This window comes from Oryx dammah, unplaced genomic scaffold (assembly GCF_014754425.2).
Source record: "Oryx dammah isolate SB20612 unplaced genomic scaffold, SCBI_Odam_1.1 HiC_scaffold_7, whole genome shotgun sequence".
NCBI lineage: Eukaryota > Metazoa > Chordata > Mammalia > Artiodactyla > Bovidae > Oryx > Oryx dammah.
The window spans coordinates 22352877-22370239 of NW_024070191.1; the positions used below are offsets into that span (position 1 = coordinate 22352877).

The 17363-nt window shown below is 38.5% G+C and overlaps 1 protein-coding gene across 3 annotated transcripts in view; it reads left to right on the top strand.

The window, feature by feature from the left end:
- Positions 1-17363, top strand: part of DLC1 (DLC1 Rho GTPase activating protein) — a 515375-nt gene that overhangs the window by 120359 nt on the left and 377653 nt on the right. The gene's annotated exons all lie outside the window — the stretch shown is intronic.

The window sequence follows — 17363 nt, forward strand, 5'->3', positions numbered from 1 at the left end:
GAAGAGTCAATATTCACAGAGCAGTAAATGATTTGCAGAGCAATTAGGCTGTTGAAGTAGTACTAAAATAATTTCTCATTTATTCTAAAGCTCAAAAAGTATAAATGCTTATTGCTTTTAAATGGATATCTTTTCATCATCACAGTTCACTCCTACAAGTTTTGTTGTTGTTGTTGTTCCAAGAGGCAACATACTCACTTCTCCAATTCCCTGGGAGATAGTAAATGTACTGAGAACTGATTCTTGTAGAAGTTTTTCCATCACCCATTCGTAATTCAGTGAAGACTTGATTATGAAATAATGACCCAAGATGCAGGAACTACAGAAAATACTGGGTTGAAGGAAATGATGAGAGTATAAGTGAGTCTGTAACATTTCACTCTTGCTAATTAGTCTTCCAAAATGACATCCTGGTCTCTTTCACATCACAAACTCAGTTAATACCACATATGCATCACGTGTCAATCACTGACCTCAGTCCGTACTATGTTCTTCTAAGGACCTGAGTAGCAGCCTCAGGGATTGCATTTCTTCCAGTTTACCTCAGGGCTGAAAGACACCCAGGAGTCTCCCCATCTCTGGAAGAGATTTTGTGGTCACAGTTATGTCTTTCTTTTCATCATGAAACTACTACTGTTTATAAGCTTTATTTTCTATGGTTGCTATTCATAATAGAGTCTTTTATTCACTTGCTTTCTTTAATTCACTAAGTATGTCCGAAAATCTCCAAGGCTTCTGGGCACATGCTAAGAATAAGAGGAAATTCATTATTTGAACCACTATTTTTTTAACTAAAGACCTGACAGGAAAGATGGCCTTTTGCTGGGCCCTTTAGAGTCAGAAGATTTGAGTCTTTTTGAATGAAAATGGAAAATCAATTTTTTTTTCAAAGTAAAGATTTTCAGAAACAACTTTAATTATTAAGATATCTCTACTGTACTTCAAACCACTTTTTGAAGACTGTTAAGCAATTCAACCCTGATACAACATATTTTTAAAGTAAAAAATTGCAAATAGTAAGTAATTTGCTTCTTTTTAAAACTGAGATTACAGTGTGGTCTTCTTTGTCTATGAAAAATGCCATTATATCACTCTCAAAATATGTTCTCATTCAATTGCCCTTTGATTTAGTGTAAAATCACAGGAAACTTAGTGACCAAATGAGGGAAAACAGAGAAAAAAATGAGGGCGTGAATCTCAGATGTATTTTATCCTCAGGAAGCCGGCCAGATTCACATGTTTTCACATAAATACTACAGAACAGAAACACTGAACCTGTTATTGCTTCTTACATTATGATCTAGGGGACACAGAGTTAGGTCATGGAAAAGTGTTGACAACAGCTCTGAAAACACCTTTGAGCAAATCTGTCCCGTCCTCAGACTTGTGTCCTCATTATTCAAGGGAGGGTGTTGAATTAGAAACCTTCACATTCCTCCCAGCTCCTCACTTCTCTGATCCCCACATACATGTTTGTTAGTAAATTGTTTTCGTGCCTCAATGTAGTGATTTGTCAGTGTTTACTCTCGAGCATCAAAATTTCTCTCTCACACCCACACTAAGTTGTCACTGCAACTAAGTTCTAAGAGCATCATAAAAATAAAAGAACTTAAAAATTCTCTTTCAGAAAAATGTCTTCTTGTTTCATGTGGGTTGAATGCTTTTCTCAGAGATTCCACCTGAGTCGCTTCAGTTGTGTCTGACTCTTTCAACCCCATGGATTATAGCCTGCCAGGCTCCTCTGTCCATGGGATTCTCCAGGCAAGAATACGGGAGTGGGTTGCCATTTCCTTCTCCATGGGGCCTTCCCGACCCAGGGACCAAACCCGTGTCACTCACGTCTCCTGCATTGGCAGGCAGCATACCACTAGCGCTACTGGAACACACTGTTTACAATATAGTGTAGTCTATTAAGGACACGACTGAAGCGATTTAGCAGCAGCAGCAGCAGCCACTGTCTTAAAAAAAAAAATGTATATACCTTCATTAAAAAATACTTGTCGCCGGAAAAAAACCACCAAAGCAATTACAATAGCAACATAAAGGATCACTGCTGCTGCTAAGTCACTTCAGTCGTGTCCGACTCTGGGTGACCCCATAGATGGCAGCCCAGCAGGCTCCCCCATCCCTGGGATTCTCCAGGCAAGAACACTGGAGTGGGTTGCCATTTCCTTCTCCAATGCATGAAAGTGAAAAGTGAAAGTGAAGTTGCTCAGTCGTGTCCGACCCTCAGCAACCCCATGTAGCCTACCAGGCTCCTCCGTCCATAGGATTTTCCAGGCAAGAGTACTTGAGTTGGGGGGCCATTGCCTTCTCCGATAAAGGATCATAGATCACCATATAAAGATATAAAGGTAACGAAAAAGTGAACTCTCGCGAGAATTACCGCAAAAAACGTACATGACGTAAGTAAGTGCAGTGGGAAACCTGCCGCAATTCTCTCCCTCCACGCAGCGGTCACCGCAGACCTTCAGTTTCTTAAAAAAAACAAAGCGTAGTAACCGCGAAGCACGGTAAGGCGAACAGTGAAATGAGGTACAGTGGTGTTTCTCTCTTCAATTATAACTTCTTTAAAGTAAAGATAGGTTTTCTTTTTTACCATACGCCTACAGTGACTTCGTATTCAGGCCCTCAGTAAACATTTATCAATAGATTGATAGACCCTTTGTAGTACTGAGTAAAAGATTTTAAGAAAAAGAAATAATAAAGTTAATAAGTTTGAATTTGTAAAGACTACAAATTTAGCATTCTGCTGTAATGGCTTAGACGGTAATGAATCTGCCTGCAGTGCAGGAGACCCGGGTTTGATTCCTGGATCAGGAAGATCCCCTGGAGAAAGGAATGGCAACTCAATCCAGTATTCTTGCCTGGAGAATTCCATGGACAGAGGAAGCTGGCAGCATACAGTCCATGAGATCACAAAGAGTCAGACACGACTGAGCGACTAACACATTCTTTCACCCTCTGTTTTTACACCCATTCTGCTGTAATCAGTGTGTTATAAACACAATTTAAATTTTAATAGTCATTGTGTTTCTTCTGAAGAGAGAATCTCTGCTACTACAAAAAATGTTTGAATCACCCTTTAGCAAGTGGCATGGTTTTGCTTAAGACCCATGCATTCTCTGCCAATTGGAGCCCTTTCCAGGATGTCTATCCCTTGGGATGCTTAACCCAGCAAACCATTAGCAGGGTGCAGCCGTGTCCTAGGAGATGGATGCTGAAGGTTTCCGGAGACAGGCCAAGACTAACAGTGGGAAAAGAATCCCTAAGGATTAATGGCCATTTGTTCAAGATTGTTAAGGAATTCCTACACAAGAATATGAGTTAATTACATGCTGTTTGGAGGAAGTTATAGAAAACTAAACATTGAACGAAGACATAAATATTTGTGCAAAATTCTCATCTTCTCATCTCCTCTCTCATTCTCCTCCCCCAAGACTGTGAACAACCACTCCCTTCACTCAGTGTATGTCTGTCTGTCTGCATTCAAGTAAGTCTGTAGGGAGAAAAGCCTTAGCTTCTTCTGGAAGGAGCCTCGGATTCCTAAGGTGAAGGACACTGCTCTCAGCCTCTCAACCATTCCCTGGGAAAGTTAAAAATAAGTCCTGCTGAAAAAAAAAAATTAAGTTGGCACTTGTTATTTGAGAAAATTGCTTTATTCCAGGAACTGCCTCATGTAGCAGAAATTTATTTACCATCTGTGTGGACTTTAAAAATTTTCCATCTTAACTGATACACAACTGAAATAGAAACAGACTTTCCGTGCGTAGGTTTTCCACAGGCCTCAATTTTTTAAAGGGTGTTAGCTAAGAAACTTTTGGGATTTTTGTGGTCCCAAAGTGGGAGAGCTTCATGACTGCCCCCCAGCCCTGAAATGTCCTTCTGGGGTAAGGCCCCAAGCTGATGTCACCCAGTGGAGTGGGTGGGAGCGGAAGAGCTGAGGGAATCTGCCAGGAGCATTCCAGGGACTTTACTGAAAGGCATTCTTTATACTAAATGGCCATTAGAATAGTCACCTAGCACATTATGCTCAAATAATAAAATAAAAGTCCCTTGGGCAGTAAATTACTTTTTTTCTGAATCATTTTTAAGTGATACAGTCAGATAAGACAAATGCACTTTCCTGTTTTCCAGCTTTATCAAAGGATTATTTTATTCAAATGTCATATTAAATTCTTCCACAAGAGGAAGTAACTTTGTTCACCAAGGGGGAAAAAAAACGTGAGGTTGGAAGGGTGGCTGAACACAAGTGGATTTATTGTTAGGAAGGGCTTTATATAAGTGACAGAAAAATTAACGGAAATCCAGTCGCCACTTTTTATACAAAAATAAGCTGCTCTATGTGGATGTTCTACAATGTTGAGCTATTATGCCACTATTCTGGTGGATGGAAACTAGAATTGCCTAGATATATATATAATTTTCTTCACAATTTATGCTTTCCCTGCAGGAAAGCTCAAGAGCTTTAGACTGTTTAGATAGTTGAAGTGAATTTAGTCTGTATAGATTTTAGCAAAGCGATATCACACTTCTCTAGACATGCAAACTTTAACAACTTATGTTGTTTAGAAGGTCAAAATCATGTCAAATTAGGTAGGTTACATATTTTAGGAAATTTATCACTCATTTCTTATTGAAGTTATTTCATGTTAATCTTAACCTTCAAATACAAATTTTAATAAAACTCTCAGGATTTGGAAAATTGTGTGACTTGTATATACTTTAACTTTGCAAATACCTATAATTCCTTTTATATGAGCATTAACTATGCATTGGCATCAGATCCAGACTCTTTATGTGCATGATCTCATTTATTTATTTACTGATTTTTAATTTATCAGGATATAGTTGCTTTACAATGTTGTGTTTATGCTGTACAATGAAGTGAATCAACTATATATACCTATATCCCCTCTGTCTGGAACCTCTCTCACATCCCCCACCCCACCCATCTAGGCCATCATACAACATCAAACGGAGCTTCCTGTGCTGGTTCCCACTATCCCTCTGTCTTACACATGGTAGTACATATATGTCAATCCCATCCTCCCAATTCACCTCACTTCTCTTTCCCACCACCCCCCCACCCCATGTCCACATGTCTGTTCTTGGTATCTGAGTTCTGCCCTGCAAATAGGTTTATCTGTACCATTTTTCTAGATTCCACATATAAGCATTAATATATGTTTGTTTTTCTCTATCTGATTTATTGTCACAACAACTTACACATTAGGTACAAAATGGTAGATGAGAAAACTAAGGCCTTGGCAAATAAGGAAGATACTTCTGGATCACAGAGCAGTTAAATGTCAGAGCTTTTATTCAGAGCTCAGTGAATTAGGGCTCCAAAGCCCGTTATTCTGGCCATGGTATGGACTAGCCTAGTTCTAATGGAATACAAAGGATTTTTTTAGAAAAGCAATATTAATCTCACTTTTCTAAGGCTTTATTTAAACTATAGATGAATTCCAGAACTTCCAAAACTATAAAAAAGAAAGGGACTTTTATTATTTGACCTGTGCATTGGAACATGGGCCTATGGAAATCTAAATGGCAGTGCTGCTATTCAGACTGTAATCACTGTCCCATTCATTCTCAATCCTCGAAAGCAGTGCTGCTACGCAAAATTCATAAAAGCTAGAAAGTGTAAGAGAATGCATTCTGGAAAGAAAATTCAATTTGATTCTGGAACTTCACCATATATGAGATTGTGACAATGAGGAAGTTACTTAATCTATTAGTTGTGTCTATGTGGTTGGATTAACAGTGAGATGCAAGTATGGAAAATTATCACAAAATCTGTCACAAAGGAGACAAAGAAATGAATTCCTGCACAAGATTTTGTGTTATTTTTATACTGTTTAGAGTAAGTGGATGGCAATGATCTGATTCATGGGAACTCATAGTGGTAGGGATTGGTGCTACTAGGAAAATGTGAGGAGATGGATTGGGCTTCCTGGGTAGCTCAGAGGAAAAAAAAAATCCACCTGCGGTGCAGGAGACACAGGTTCGGCCCCTGGGTCAGAAAGATTCCCTGAAGAAGGAAATGACAACCCACTCCAGTATTCTTGCCTGGAGGATTCCATGGACAGAGGAACCTGGCAGTCTCTAGTCCATGGAGCTGCAAAAGAGTCAGACATGACTTAGGAACTGAACCGCCACCAGTAGTACACTTATTAACTGAATTCCACATATTCTCTAAAAACAACAGTTGCTTCTATGAAAACAAAAAGAGATCACATTCTTATTCTACATTCTTTTAGTATTAATGTGTTAAAGTTATTTTTCATCTTTTAATAGTTTTACAATCAGAATATGGGAGTCTAATCTCTTAAATTGCTCCTGTGTCTTGTGCAGGGTGGCCTCTCTGTGTCAAAATTTCTTCAAGATAAATATGTGATAATAATTTTTACTTTATTGCATTATTAAAATGATTGAAAGAGACTTCCCTTTAAACACTGTGGTGCAAAGGAGCTTCCTTTTTCACTTCATCTAAATGCTTCCCTAGTAGCTCAGATGGTAAAGAATTTGCCTGCAATGCAGGAGACCTGGGTTCGATCCCCAGGTTGGGAAGATCTCCTGGAGAAGAGAACCCCTAACCCACTCCAGTATTCTTGCCTGCAGAATTCCATGGACAGAGGAGCCTGACAGGCTACAGTCCATGGGGTCACAAAGAGTCAGACACTACTTGGGCGACTTTCAGGTCATGTTAAACCTTGGAAAGTGGTACATTGGTAAAGAATCCACCTGCCAGTGTAGGAGACACTAGAGACATGCGTTCGATCTTTTGAAGATCCCCTGGAGCAGGGAACAGCTACCCATTCCTGTATTCTTTCCTGAAAAATTCCTTGGACAGAGGAACGTGGTGGGCTACAGTCCATCGTGTCTTAAAGAGTTGAACACAGCTGAGTATAACACCAAAGAAGGAAAAAACACAACAAAACCTTGGAAAGGACTCTCTCAGCTGCCACTGGTTTCACAAGGGGCAAGGAAGGTCACCCATGAGGATCTCTTCGTGTGCTAGAAACAAAAGGAAGACCTGGAGCCTTGATAGGAGGCTGAGCAGTAGACAGACAGGAAGAGCAGGGCTGCCTGACGACACCTGCTAGGAGCAGCGTACAACTGGGAAAGTGAATCTTGAGCCAGCTTCAGGCTGGGAGGGAGAGACCATGCTGAGCTAAGTCCCTCAAGTTTGGTAGCTCTCCTAGCTAGGGCAGAAGCAAAACCTCTGTGGCAAAAAAAAAAAAAGTGGCCCCAACCCCGTTTATGCCCACAGACATCTCACCTATTAAGATCAAGAAGGAGATTCAATCACAGATTATAAAACACAGAAGGCAGCTACTGTAAGGAAACTTCAGAAGAGGGATGATCAAAGTTAAAAAGCTCAAAGTTTCTTCTGCCTTTCAAGAAAGTAAATGTTACGTTTTTTTTTTTTGACTTTAGATTTTATAAATGTGCCATGCTAAAAATAAATGGTAAATTTTTAAGAATAATTGCTAAAGGAATGGAATTGGGTAAACAAATTCTGGAAAACAGGACTGGATGCAAACAAGCCAATCAGTACCCAAATAAAAGGAAAATACATTAAAAATGAAATAAATAAAATAAAAAAGTATTAATATGGTATGACAAAATCTAACTATCACTAATCACAATAAATGTCAGTGAATTTCAATAGTCAATTAAGTTTATTATATGGAAAAAAATTCCAGCCTAATGCTGTGAAGTATAAGGACTTGGAAAAGAAAAAGAAAAAATAAAAGGTAAATGCAAAAGAAATAAAGATATTTCAGACAAAGACATTATTAAAATGACCACACAAAATTATGTCACCAACACTGATAAAAGTTTCAATTCACCATGAAAATACTGTTAATTTAAATAGCATACAGCAAATAAAAAAGAGTAAAATATATAAAGAAAGCATTAACAATAACTAGGTAGAAATTTTGAGAAATCTACAGTTTTGGTATGAGACTGTCATATCTCTTGATTATTAAGAGTGCAAGTAAAAAATAAAGGACCAGCTGATTTAAGCAGCACAGTAATCAAGCTTGATCTGATGCACATACAAAACTCTGAACATAATAATTAGAATATATATATTATTCTCAGTCACACATGGAGCATTTTGAAAACTGACATTGTACACCATGAAGTATGTCTCAATGAAGTTAAAAAAAAAAGTGCTATCAGAGACCACATACTCAGGAGCCATGAGTGTTAAATTAGACAATTAGGTTGTAATTTAATAATTGAAATTCCCATACATTTGGAAATTAAAACATATTCACCTTTATCATTCAAGAAATACTCATATTTAAATTTTAAAAATAATAATTCAGTGGTAATAAAATCAACAATATACATCTAAACCTGTGGAATGCAATAAGAGAGGTGCTTGTAGGGAAATGTAAAGTCTTAAGCAGTTGTATTATAAAAGAAGAAAAGCTGAAAAATAATGAGACAAGTGTATTAAGCAGTATAAAGTAGAATAATATAAACCCAATTAAAGGAAATAAGAGAAAAACAAAAATCAAGGGGAAAAGCAAGCATAAAATTGAAAGAATCAGTGATAACAAAAAAGTTGATTATTTGGAAAACCTAAAAAATATAATAACTTCTATCAAATCAAGAAAGAAAAAGAAAGTAGAATATAATGACTAATAAAGATGAGTTAGAGAATACAATACAAAACTTTAGGTCAATAAACTTGAAAAATTAGATAAAGTAGACAAATTACTAGAAAAATATAACAACAAAACCAAGAAAAAATATAATTTTATAAAAATAAAATGTCTTTAAAATTCTCCTACACAAGAAACACTAGACCCAGATGGTTTTACAAGCAAATTCTACTTAGCTCTGAAAAAAACAAATCATTTCAACCCCTTGTAAACTGTTCCAAAGAATGGGAAAGGATGAATCTCACTCATGAACACAGACGCAAAACTGGAACAGAATATTAGCAAACAGAATTCAGAAGTATAAAGCAAGATTAACATCTGAATCAAGTTTGGTTCATCCCATAATTAAAGGGTTGTTTAACACTGGAAAATCTGTATGTGTTATTTTAAACATTTCTTTATTGGTTAAAGGAGAAAAAAAATGTATGATCATCTTAAGAGATGCAGAGAAAGTATTTAGCAAAATCCAAACCCATTTATGGCTTGTTTGCTTTTTCAGTTAAAAACATAGGAACACACTAGAACTATCTTAAACCAACAAAGTATTATCTATTTTGTTTTTTTTTAAGCCTACTGCAAATGGTATTTCTAATGGGGACACACTTCCATGGTCTCTGGAGAGGCTTACCATGGGGGAAGAGCAGCAGTGATAAGTCTAAGAATCAAATGCTTTGCAGATGATATCATTGCCTGTCAGAAATCCCCACAAAAATTACTGAAAATAATAAAAGAGTTTAGTATACCCACAAAAATTTAGAAAATGTATGTTTTAAAATTTGCCATTTATGAAAGCAACAAGAAATATAAGTCACAGAGAAGTAAATCTTTAAGTGTTGCACCTTTTTATGTTATACTTTATACAGGAAATTATAAAACTTGAGTGAAAGATTTTAAAGATGATCTAAATAAGTAGAGGGATACATCATACTCACAAATAGAGACTCAATATTGTAACGATATCAATGTTTCCAAAATTGGTCCATCATTTCTATTAAAATCAAAGTGTCAACAGAGTTTTTCAAGAACCTTGGCAAACTGATTCTAAAATGTGTATGAAAAGTAACAGAGAGAGTACAGCAAAGAGATTATGGAAGAAGGAGCCTAAGGTGAGCAGGCTGACCCACCAAATGTCAAAATATTAAGTATTGAATTAGCATAATATAATATTTATGAAGGACAGACAGACAGATTAACTAATGGAACAGAAGGACCCCATGTAGATAGAGACTTTAATATAGAGTGTGTGCATGCGTGCTCAGTCCTGTCCAACTCTTTGGCAGCCAGGCTCCTCTTTCCATGGAATTTTCCAGGCAAGAATACTGAGTGGGTTGTGATTCCCCGCTCCAGGGGATCTTCCCAAGCCAGAGATCAAACCCACGTCTCCTGCAATGGCCAGTGGATTCTTCACCACTGAGCCACCTTGGAAACCCTAGATAGAGGGGGATGAAGGAAAGGGGGATGATACCCGGAAAATTGATTATATAGAAAAGGGTAAAATTAAATCCATCATCTCTCTCTCTCATACACACACACACACACACACACATAATTGAGATGGATTAATGATTTAAAGGGCTTCCCTGGTGGCTCAGATGGTAAATAACTTGCCTGCAATACAGGAGACCTGGGTTCGATCCCTGGGTTGGGAAGATTCCCTGAAGGAGGGCATGGCAACCCACTCTAGTATTCTTGCTAGAGAATCCCTGTGGACAGAGGAGCCTGGCAGGCTATAGTCCATAAGGGTCACGGAGTTGGACACGACTGAGGGTCTAAGCACAGCACAGTGATTTAAATATGAAAATAAAACTTGAAATATTTAAAAAGCATAAACAGATAAATTTATGACCTTGAGTTTCAATAGCAAGGAGTTAATACTGAGTGAACACTGAGTGAATATAGAGTATACATAAGAAAACATGGCTATATTTAATATGTTAAAATTCAGAAACCCTATTTACCAAAACACAGTATAAAGGAAGCATTTTAAAGCAATGATAATTAAAATCACAGTGATATACCATTTTACCCCCTTAAGATTATCATTAATTACAGAGTCTAACATATGAAGTGTCAAGAGTTGATTAGGCTCAATGAAAACACTTATACATTCTGGGTATCAAAATAATTGATACAACAAACTTAGAGAGCAGTTTGGCATTATTTCTTCATGTTGCATGCTAAGTCACTTCAGTTGTATCTGACTCTTTGCAATCCTGTGGACTGTAGCCCGCCAGGCTGCTCTGTCCATGGGATTCTCCAGGCAAGAATACTGGAGTGGATTGCTCTGTTCTCCTCTAGGAGATCTTCCTGACTCAGGGATCAAACCTACATCTCTTATGTCTCTTTCATTGGCAGGTGAGTGGGTTCTTTACCACTAGCACCACGTGGGAAGCCCATATCTTAATGTTAAATACTCATATACTCTAGAAATAGCCAGTATTACTCCTAGATACATCCTTAGAAACAATCTTGAATTTGTCCTCCAAGAAATTTATACAAGAATATGTGTTACATTATTGTTCATAATAGCAAAAAACTAGAAAAATTCAAATATTCATTAATAAGAAAAATATATTGTAGTATGTTAATATAGTGGCATATTATACAGATGTAAAGTAAATTAAAAGCTTTTCTGATGGCTCAATGATAAAGAATCTGCCTGCAATGCAGGAGACCTGTGTTAGGGCCCTGGGTCGGAAAGCACCCCTGGAGAAGGGAATGGCAACCTACTCCAGTATTCTTGCCTGGAGAATCCCATGGACAGAGGAACCAGGTGGGCTATAGTCCATGGGGTCACAAAGAGTCAGACAGTATTGACTAACACTTTCACTTTTTTCAAAGTGAATTAAACACCTCACCCCAACACTGGGTGTTTGTAAAATCATGTAGAGACTGAAGAAGGCAAGTTTCAGGAAACTACATAAAAGTTCAATGCATTTATGGAGCTCAAAATAAAGCTAAGTAATATTTTATTTAGGCATACATATATGCATTTTAAAAATTATAATTTTAAGAAAGCAAAGGAATGAAACACAAAAGCAAAAAGTATAAAGTAAAGGGAGGTGAGGATAAGAAAGAAAAGGAACATATAAGTGGATTTAAATCATTGGTTATGTTCCAGTGCTGCAGTGAGATGGTGGATTCAGAGGGAATCACTGGAATCATGCTTTCAAATTTGCATATATGGAATACATTTCGTATATAAATTAATGTATTAAAGAGAAATGCTTAAATATGGTAACAAATGTGAATATACTTTCCTGTAAAAATTTAAAAAGATTTTTATTTCCACATTTTAAAATTCTTGTGTTCGAAATCTGTTTTACCTAGTTCAGTGATAAACTGCCCAAAGACAAAGATTATGACTTTAATTCTAACATTGTTGAAAATGAAAGAGTGTCTGCTGTTGCCTTTGGTTTGTCTGTGCTGCTGTTTTGCTTGGGTGAGTCCAGATGAGTTTGGACCCAGTGTGCTTGGTTACAACACATCTAGATCTCCAGACTAACAGGATAATGGTCTCTCTTCCTGAGGTGCTCAGGGCTTTAGGAAGCTTTATTCTCTGTCCTCCAACACCAACACTATAAATTGCCCTAGGACCTCTGCCCACATCAATGAAGCTTCAGTTTTTACTCACTTTCAGCCTTAAGCTTGAGTCTTTCTTGACTCGGGTTGGGGGGTTGGGGACGGGATGGGGTGGGGGAACACTTTTCACTGTATTTAAATTTTGTCTTTTTTCTCCTTTATTTTAGATTATCTCTTTGATTTATTTCATCCCTTGGACTGCAGAGAAGGACGTATTTTAGCTGTCATTTTCTCCTTCGAGCTCTTCTGAGCTCTTTCATGTCCCCACAAATAGAACTGCCACTCTAGTCCCAGATGGCCCTCTTTCCCTAACAGGCATCTCTCTAGGGAAGGGTGATAATCCCAGTCTTTAAAGACATAGGTCCTGGGAATCCAGCAAAATGTCAGGTTTCTGTTTCCTCCTCAGAGACTAATAAGCCAAAAATAATAGCCCTAAACAGCTATTAGAACAATGTTTCTTCCCCACGGCCGGAAATGACCAGTCTCAGTTTGGAGACAATTAGGCACAAAATCAAGATTTTAAAAAAATTATCTAATCTACATGAAATCTTTATCAGATTCACTAGCTCCACTCGACCTATTGCAAAAGTAAATATAATTAAGGTTTCTTTGTAAACAAATATCTGTAAGTAACCAATAGAAAAAACAAGAATTAATGAATAGCCAGGTATTCTGAAAATGTATCAAATTAGTCTTTTATTCCTTGAGTACATAGGAAGAAACTAATCTGTACTGTATTAAGTCTTATTTTAAAATATTTCCTTTTCATGATTCCTCCATCTTATCTCCAAGAAGTCAGATTCACCCCTAAGCAGTTATTCTTCTTTGCAACTAATAGAATCTGAAACTTGTGGTCCTAGTCAAGGCTCAAATTCCAGTGATCATTTTCCCACAGAATTGCAAACCTAATATGTATTCAGTCACACCAAGTTATCATGCTAGATAATAGTCTTTTGTGAAGTTCCTTGAATGCTGGCAACCAGATAAAAAGCATCTCCCAAACTCCTCTGCTTGCTTTTCTAAGAATGTAGAAGAGGCTATCTTGCATAGTTGAGATATTTCAATTCAGAACTGCCAGATGTATGTTGTCTGTAATGACAAAGAAAAAAGCTAGTAAGTTTTGATTTATTTCCATGAATGATACCTGTGTATCATAATGATCAACAATCAAACCATAGAGCTACAAGAGCTCCAGAAGCAGTTACAGCAACTAATAAAACATGTTCAGTGATCATTCTAAAGGCTCTGAGTAGAGCATGAACTTCAGCACCTTATAAAGTTCTTTGATTATGTCCCTGTCCATTTCTTCCACTTTCAAAGGGGTATTATATTGAGATGTAAAAACAGATGTGTGCAGTAAGAACAAGGATGGCAAAGGTATTTCATTCCTCTTCTTCAGGATGGATTAGCAACCGAATTATAGAAGAAAAGTTCCCAGGCGGACTCAGGATTTCTGTTATTCTTGGCACATATGGTTTATGTTACTGTAGGCTGCAGGATGAAATGACAGCTGAAGGATTAGAAGATTTTGAATAAAAATTATCTTGAATATATTTGCATAGAATTTGAATGGACTAAGTTGAAAATGTTTGCTGAATGATAAGATCTGTGCCGCCCTTGACTTTGCAGCCATAGATCTGTGCCTTCCTAGGAAGGGGCTGGGGTGGAAGGACACTAAGAGGCTCATCAGACCCCATCCATCCCTGTTACGTGACTTTCCCCCTTGCAGTGCAAGTATAAAGCAGGGTGATAAAAGAAGATGCTAGAACCGAGGTTTCTCTCTAGTATTGCTAATGTAGAAAGTGCTAAATATTAGCAGAGATAAATGCCCCACCATAGTTGTTGGTGCCAGACATGCAGAAACATCATGTATTAACAGCATATCTTAGGCAGCGTTCTTACACACCTTGCATGTTGACTTGTCCACAAGTCAGAAGGATAGCATGTGTTGACAGAAGAGTGCTTGTGTCAGAGAGAAAAGGTGAGGCTCCACCCCCCTCTACCCCTAACTATCTCTGTGATCTGGAGTAAGTCAATGAGCCTGTTCCTAAACCTGGAGAAAAAGGGGAATGAATGTAACACTTTGCAAGGGGCTTAAGCAGGGGCTTGGGAAAATGCCCTTTTAAAATACCATGTGTAGTTTGAAATCATCCCAAGACACATTGTTATAGGAATGTAATTCACTGGCATGGCGGTTTCTACACATTTAGAATTTATTTATTTACTTTTGGCTTTATTAGGTCTTCATTGCTGTGCAGGCTTTTCTCTAGTTGCGGTGAGGGGGAGTGGGTGCTTCTGTTTAGTTGCGCTGTGCTGATTTCACCTTGCGGTGGTTTCTCTTGTTGCAGAGCACAGGCTCTAGGTGAGTGGGCTTCTTCAGTAGTTGTGGCATAAGGGCTTAGTTTCCCCATGGCATGTGGAATCTTCCAGACCAGAGATCAAACCTGTGTCCCTTGCATTGGCAGGTGGATTCTTAACCACTGGACCAATATTTTTATATCTGTGGGAACCTGTTTTCCCCTCACACTGTGAAGCATGAACATAGTTCCATACAGGAAAGGAATCTGTCTTCAGTGTTAGCCGTCACAGCAGTAGTGTTTGCTGTGTCTTTGGGATTCCCAGGTATGCCTGGCCTTTAACATTCAGTTCAGTTCAGTCGCTCAGTCGTGTCCGACTCCTTGCGACCCCATGAATCGCAGCACGCCCGGCCTCCCTGTCCATCACCAACTCCCGGAGTTCACTCAGACTCACGGCCATCGAGTCAGTGATACCATCCTGCCATCTCATCCTCTGTCATCCCCTTCTCCTCCTGCCCCCAATCCCTCCCAGCATCAGAGTCTTTTCCAATGAGTCAGCTCTTCGCATGAGGTGGCCAAAGTACTGGAGTTTCAGCTTTAGCATCATTCCCTCCAAAGAAATCCCAGGGCTGATCTCCTTCAGAATGGACTGGTTGGATTTCCTTGCAGTCCAAGGGACTCTCAAGAGTCTTCTTCAACACCACAGTTCAAAAGCATCAATTCTTCGGCACTCAGCCTTCTTCACAGTCCAACTCTCACATCCATACATGACCACTGGAAAAACCATAGCCTGACGAGACAGACCTTAGTCGGCAAAGTAATGTCTCTGCTTTTCAATATGCTATCTAGGTTGGTCATAACTTTTCTTCCAAGGAGTAAGCATCTTTTAACTTCATGGCTGCAGTCACCATCTGCAGTGATTTTGGAGCCCAAAAAAATAGTCTGACACTGTCTCCATTGTTTCCCCATCTATTTCCCATGAACTGATGGGACCAGATGCCATGATCTTCGTTTTCTGAATGTTGAGCTTTAAGCCAACTTTTTCGCTCTCCTCTTTCACTTTCCTCAAGAGGCTTTTTAGTTCCTCTTCACTTTCTGCCATAAGGGTGGTGTCATCTGCATATCTGAGGTTATTGTTATTTCTCCTGGCAATCTTGATTCCAGCTTGTGTTTCTTCCAGTCCAGCGTTTGCCTGGCCTTTAATATTAGACATCTACTCCTCAGTAGTGGTGATCATTTTTACCCTTTAAATAGCAGGGGTGTGGCAGCAGGAAACACAGGACGTAAGTGTCTCTCCTTGTGCCCCTAAATTTGACCCACATCATCACCTTCCCAAGTGTGCCCTTGCTTTCTTGTGTCCCATCCCAGAACCCTGTACGTGCTCCCGCAGGTGTACTCTTTTACTATTAGATGGACACTCATGACCTTAAACTGTCAATGTCTGTTAATTTTGTCCCTACCCTAGGGAATTAGATGCTTTGAGGTAAAGACCATTTTTTATTCGCCCTTGCAACTCCAGCCCATAACGAGGTCTATATAACTGTCATGATGACTAAATGAATAGATGCATAGAACATTTACAATAAGCATGGGGAAAATCATTATGAAAATTTTTTTAATTAGACAACCAACATTTGCCGGGCTTTTATCATGAACTGGAAAGGCACTTCACAAGGAGCTGGGAGAGAGAAGCATTTGCTAAGAAGAAAAGAAACAGCTCTTTAAATGCTACATCAATTAGATGAACCTATTGACGTGAAAATGTACAAGACTATTTTAAAAACTTGCAAGGGATACAGACAATACATATTTCAGAGTCAGGTATCCTCACTGACTGCTGGGGTTCATTTGTTCATGTGCTCAGCAATCTTTATTAAGCGCTCAATAGTTTCCAAGCACTGCCCTAGATGCTAATCCTTCAGCAGTGAGCAGAATCATCTGGAGAAGTTTCAGAAGAAGGAAGTCATTTCAGTTTCATGGAAGGAAGGGGGTGGTTTGGGGAACAGGCAGAGTGGAATCAGGATGGCATTCCAGGCACATGTTGAGTGAGCTGGAGGGGGTTTTCCCCAGGCAATCCTCTTACTCATAAACTTATAAAAAGAGTTGTGCGCAAAAATATTTTTATAGAGTATGTTATGTGACATTTGTATCTTTCTACTTTTATTATGCTTATTCACAGGAAGTAGTTTTTACATAACATTTCCCTTTTCTCAGAATCAAAGAGGCCACTCTTTAGACCAGATGGGAAAGGGAAATCATAAGAGCAAACTTTCAGAAATGTCTCTGTGTTGCAGAAATAGGTTGAGCAGTATTAGAATAGAACACACTGATGCCAGGAAGCCCAGGGCCTGTGTACCAGAGGGCTTGACACTGTGCACCAGCTCCCACCCACACCGCCCCCCACACCCCCGTCAGGAAAACTGCAGTTTCAATGAGCGAAGAGATAATACTTGTTTCTCTAAAAGCCTAGTAATTTGCCTCAAAGGAGTCACTTGATGATTTTACAGCTATGGGGAAGGAGGAGGAGAGAAAACATTTAGAACTCATTTATTGACACAATTATCTGAAATATAAAATCAGGGAGAAGTAGTCTAAGATCAGAATCCTTTAACACCACTTTCTGAGATTGGAAAAGATCCAGATAAGATCAACACCCTCAACTTCCTGTCCCAGGAAGAAAGTTAAAAAAAAAAAAAAAAAAAAACAGAAATAGAATGAATGAGGAGGAGAGAAAGAAATCTGAAAAACATAGAGCTTCATAGAACTTAGAAATCTTCCAGAGATAAAGCCCGTA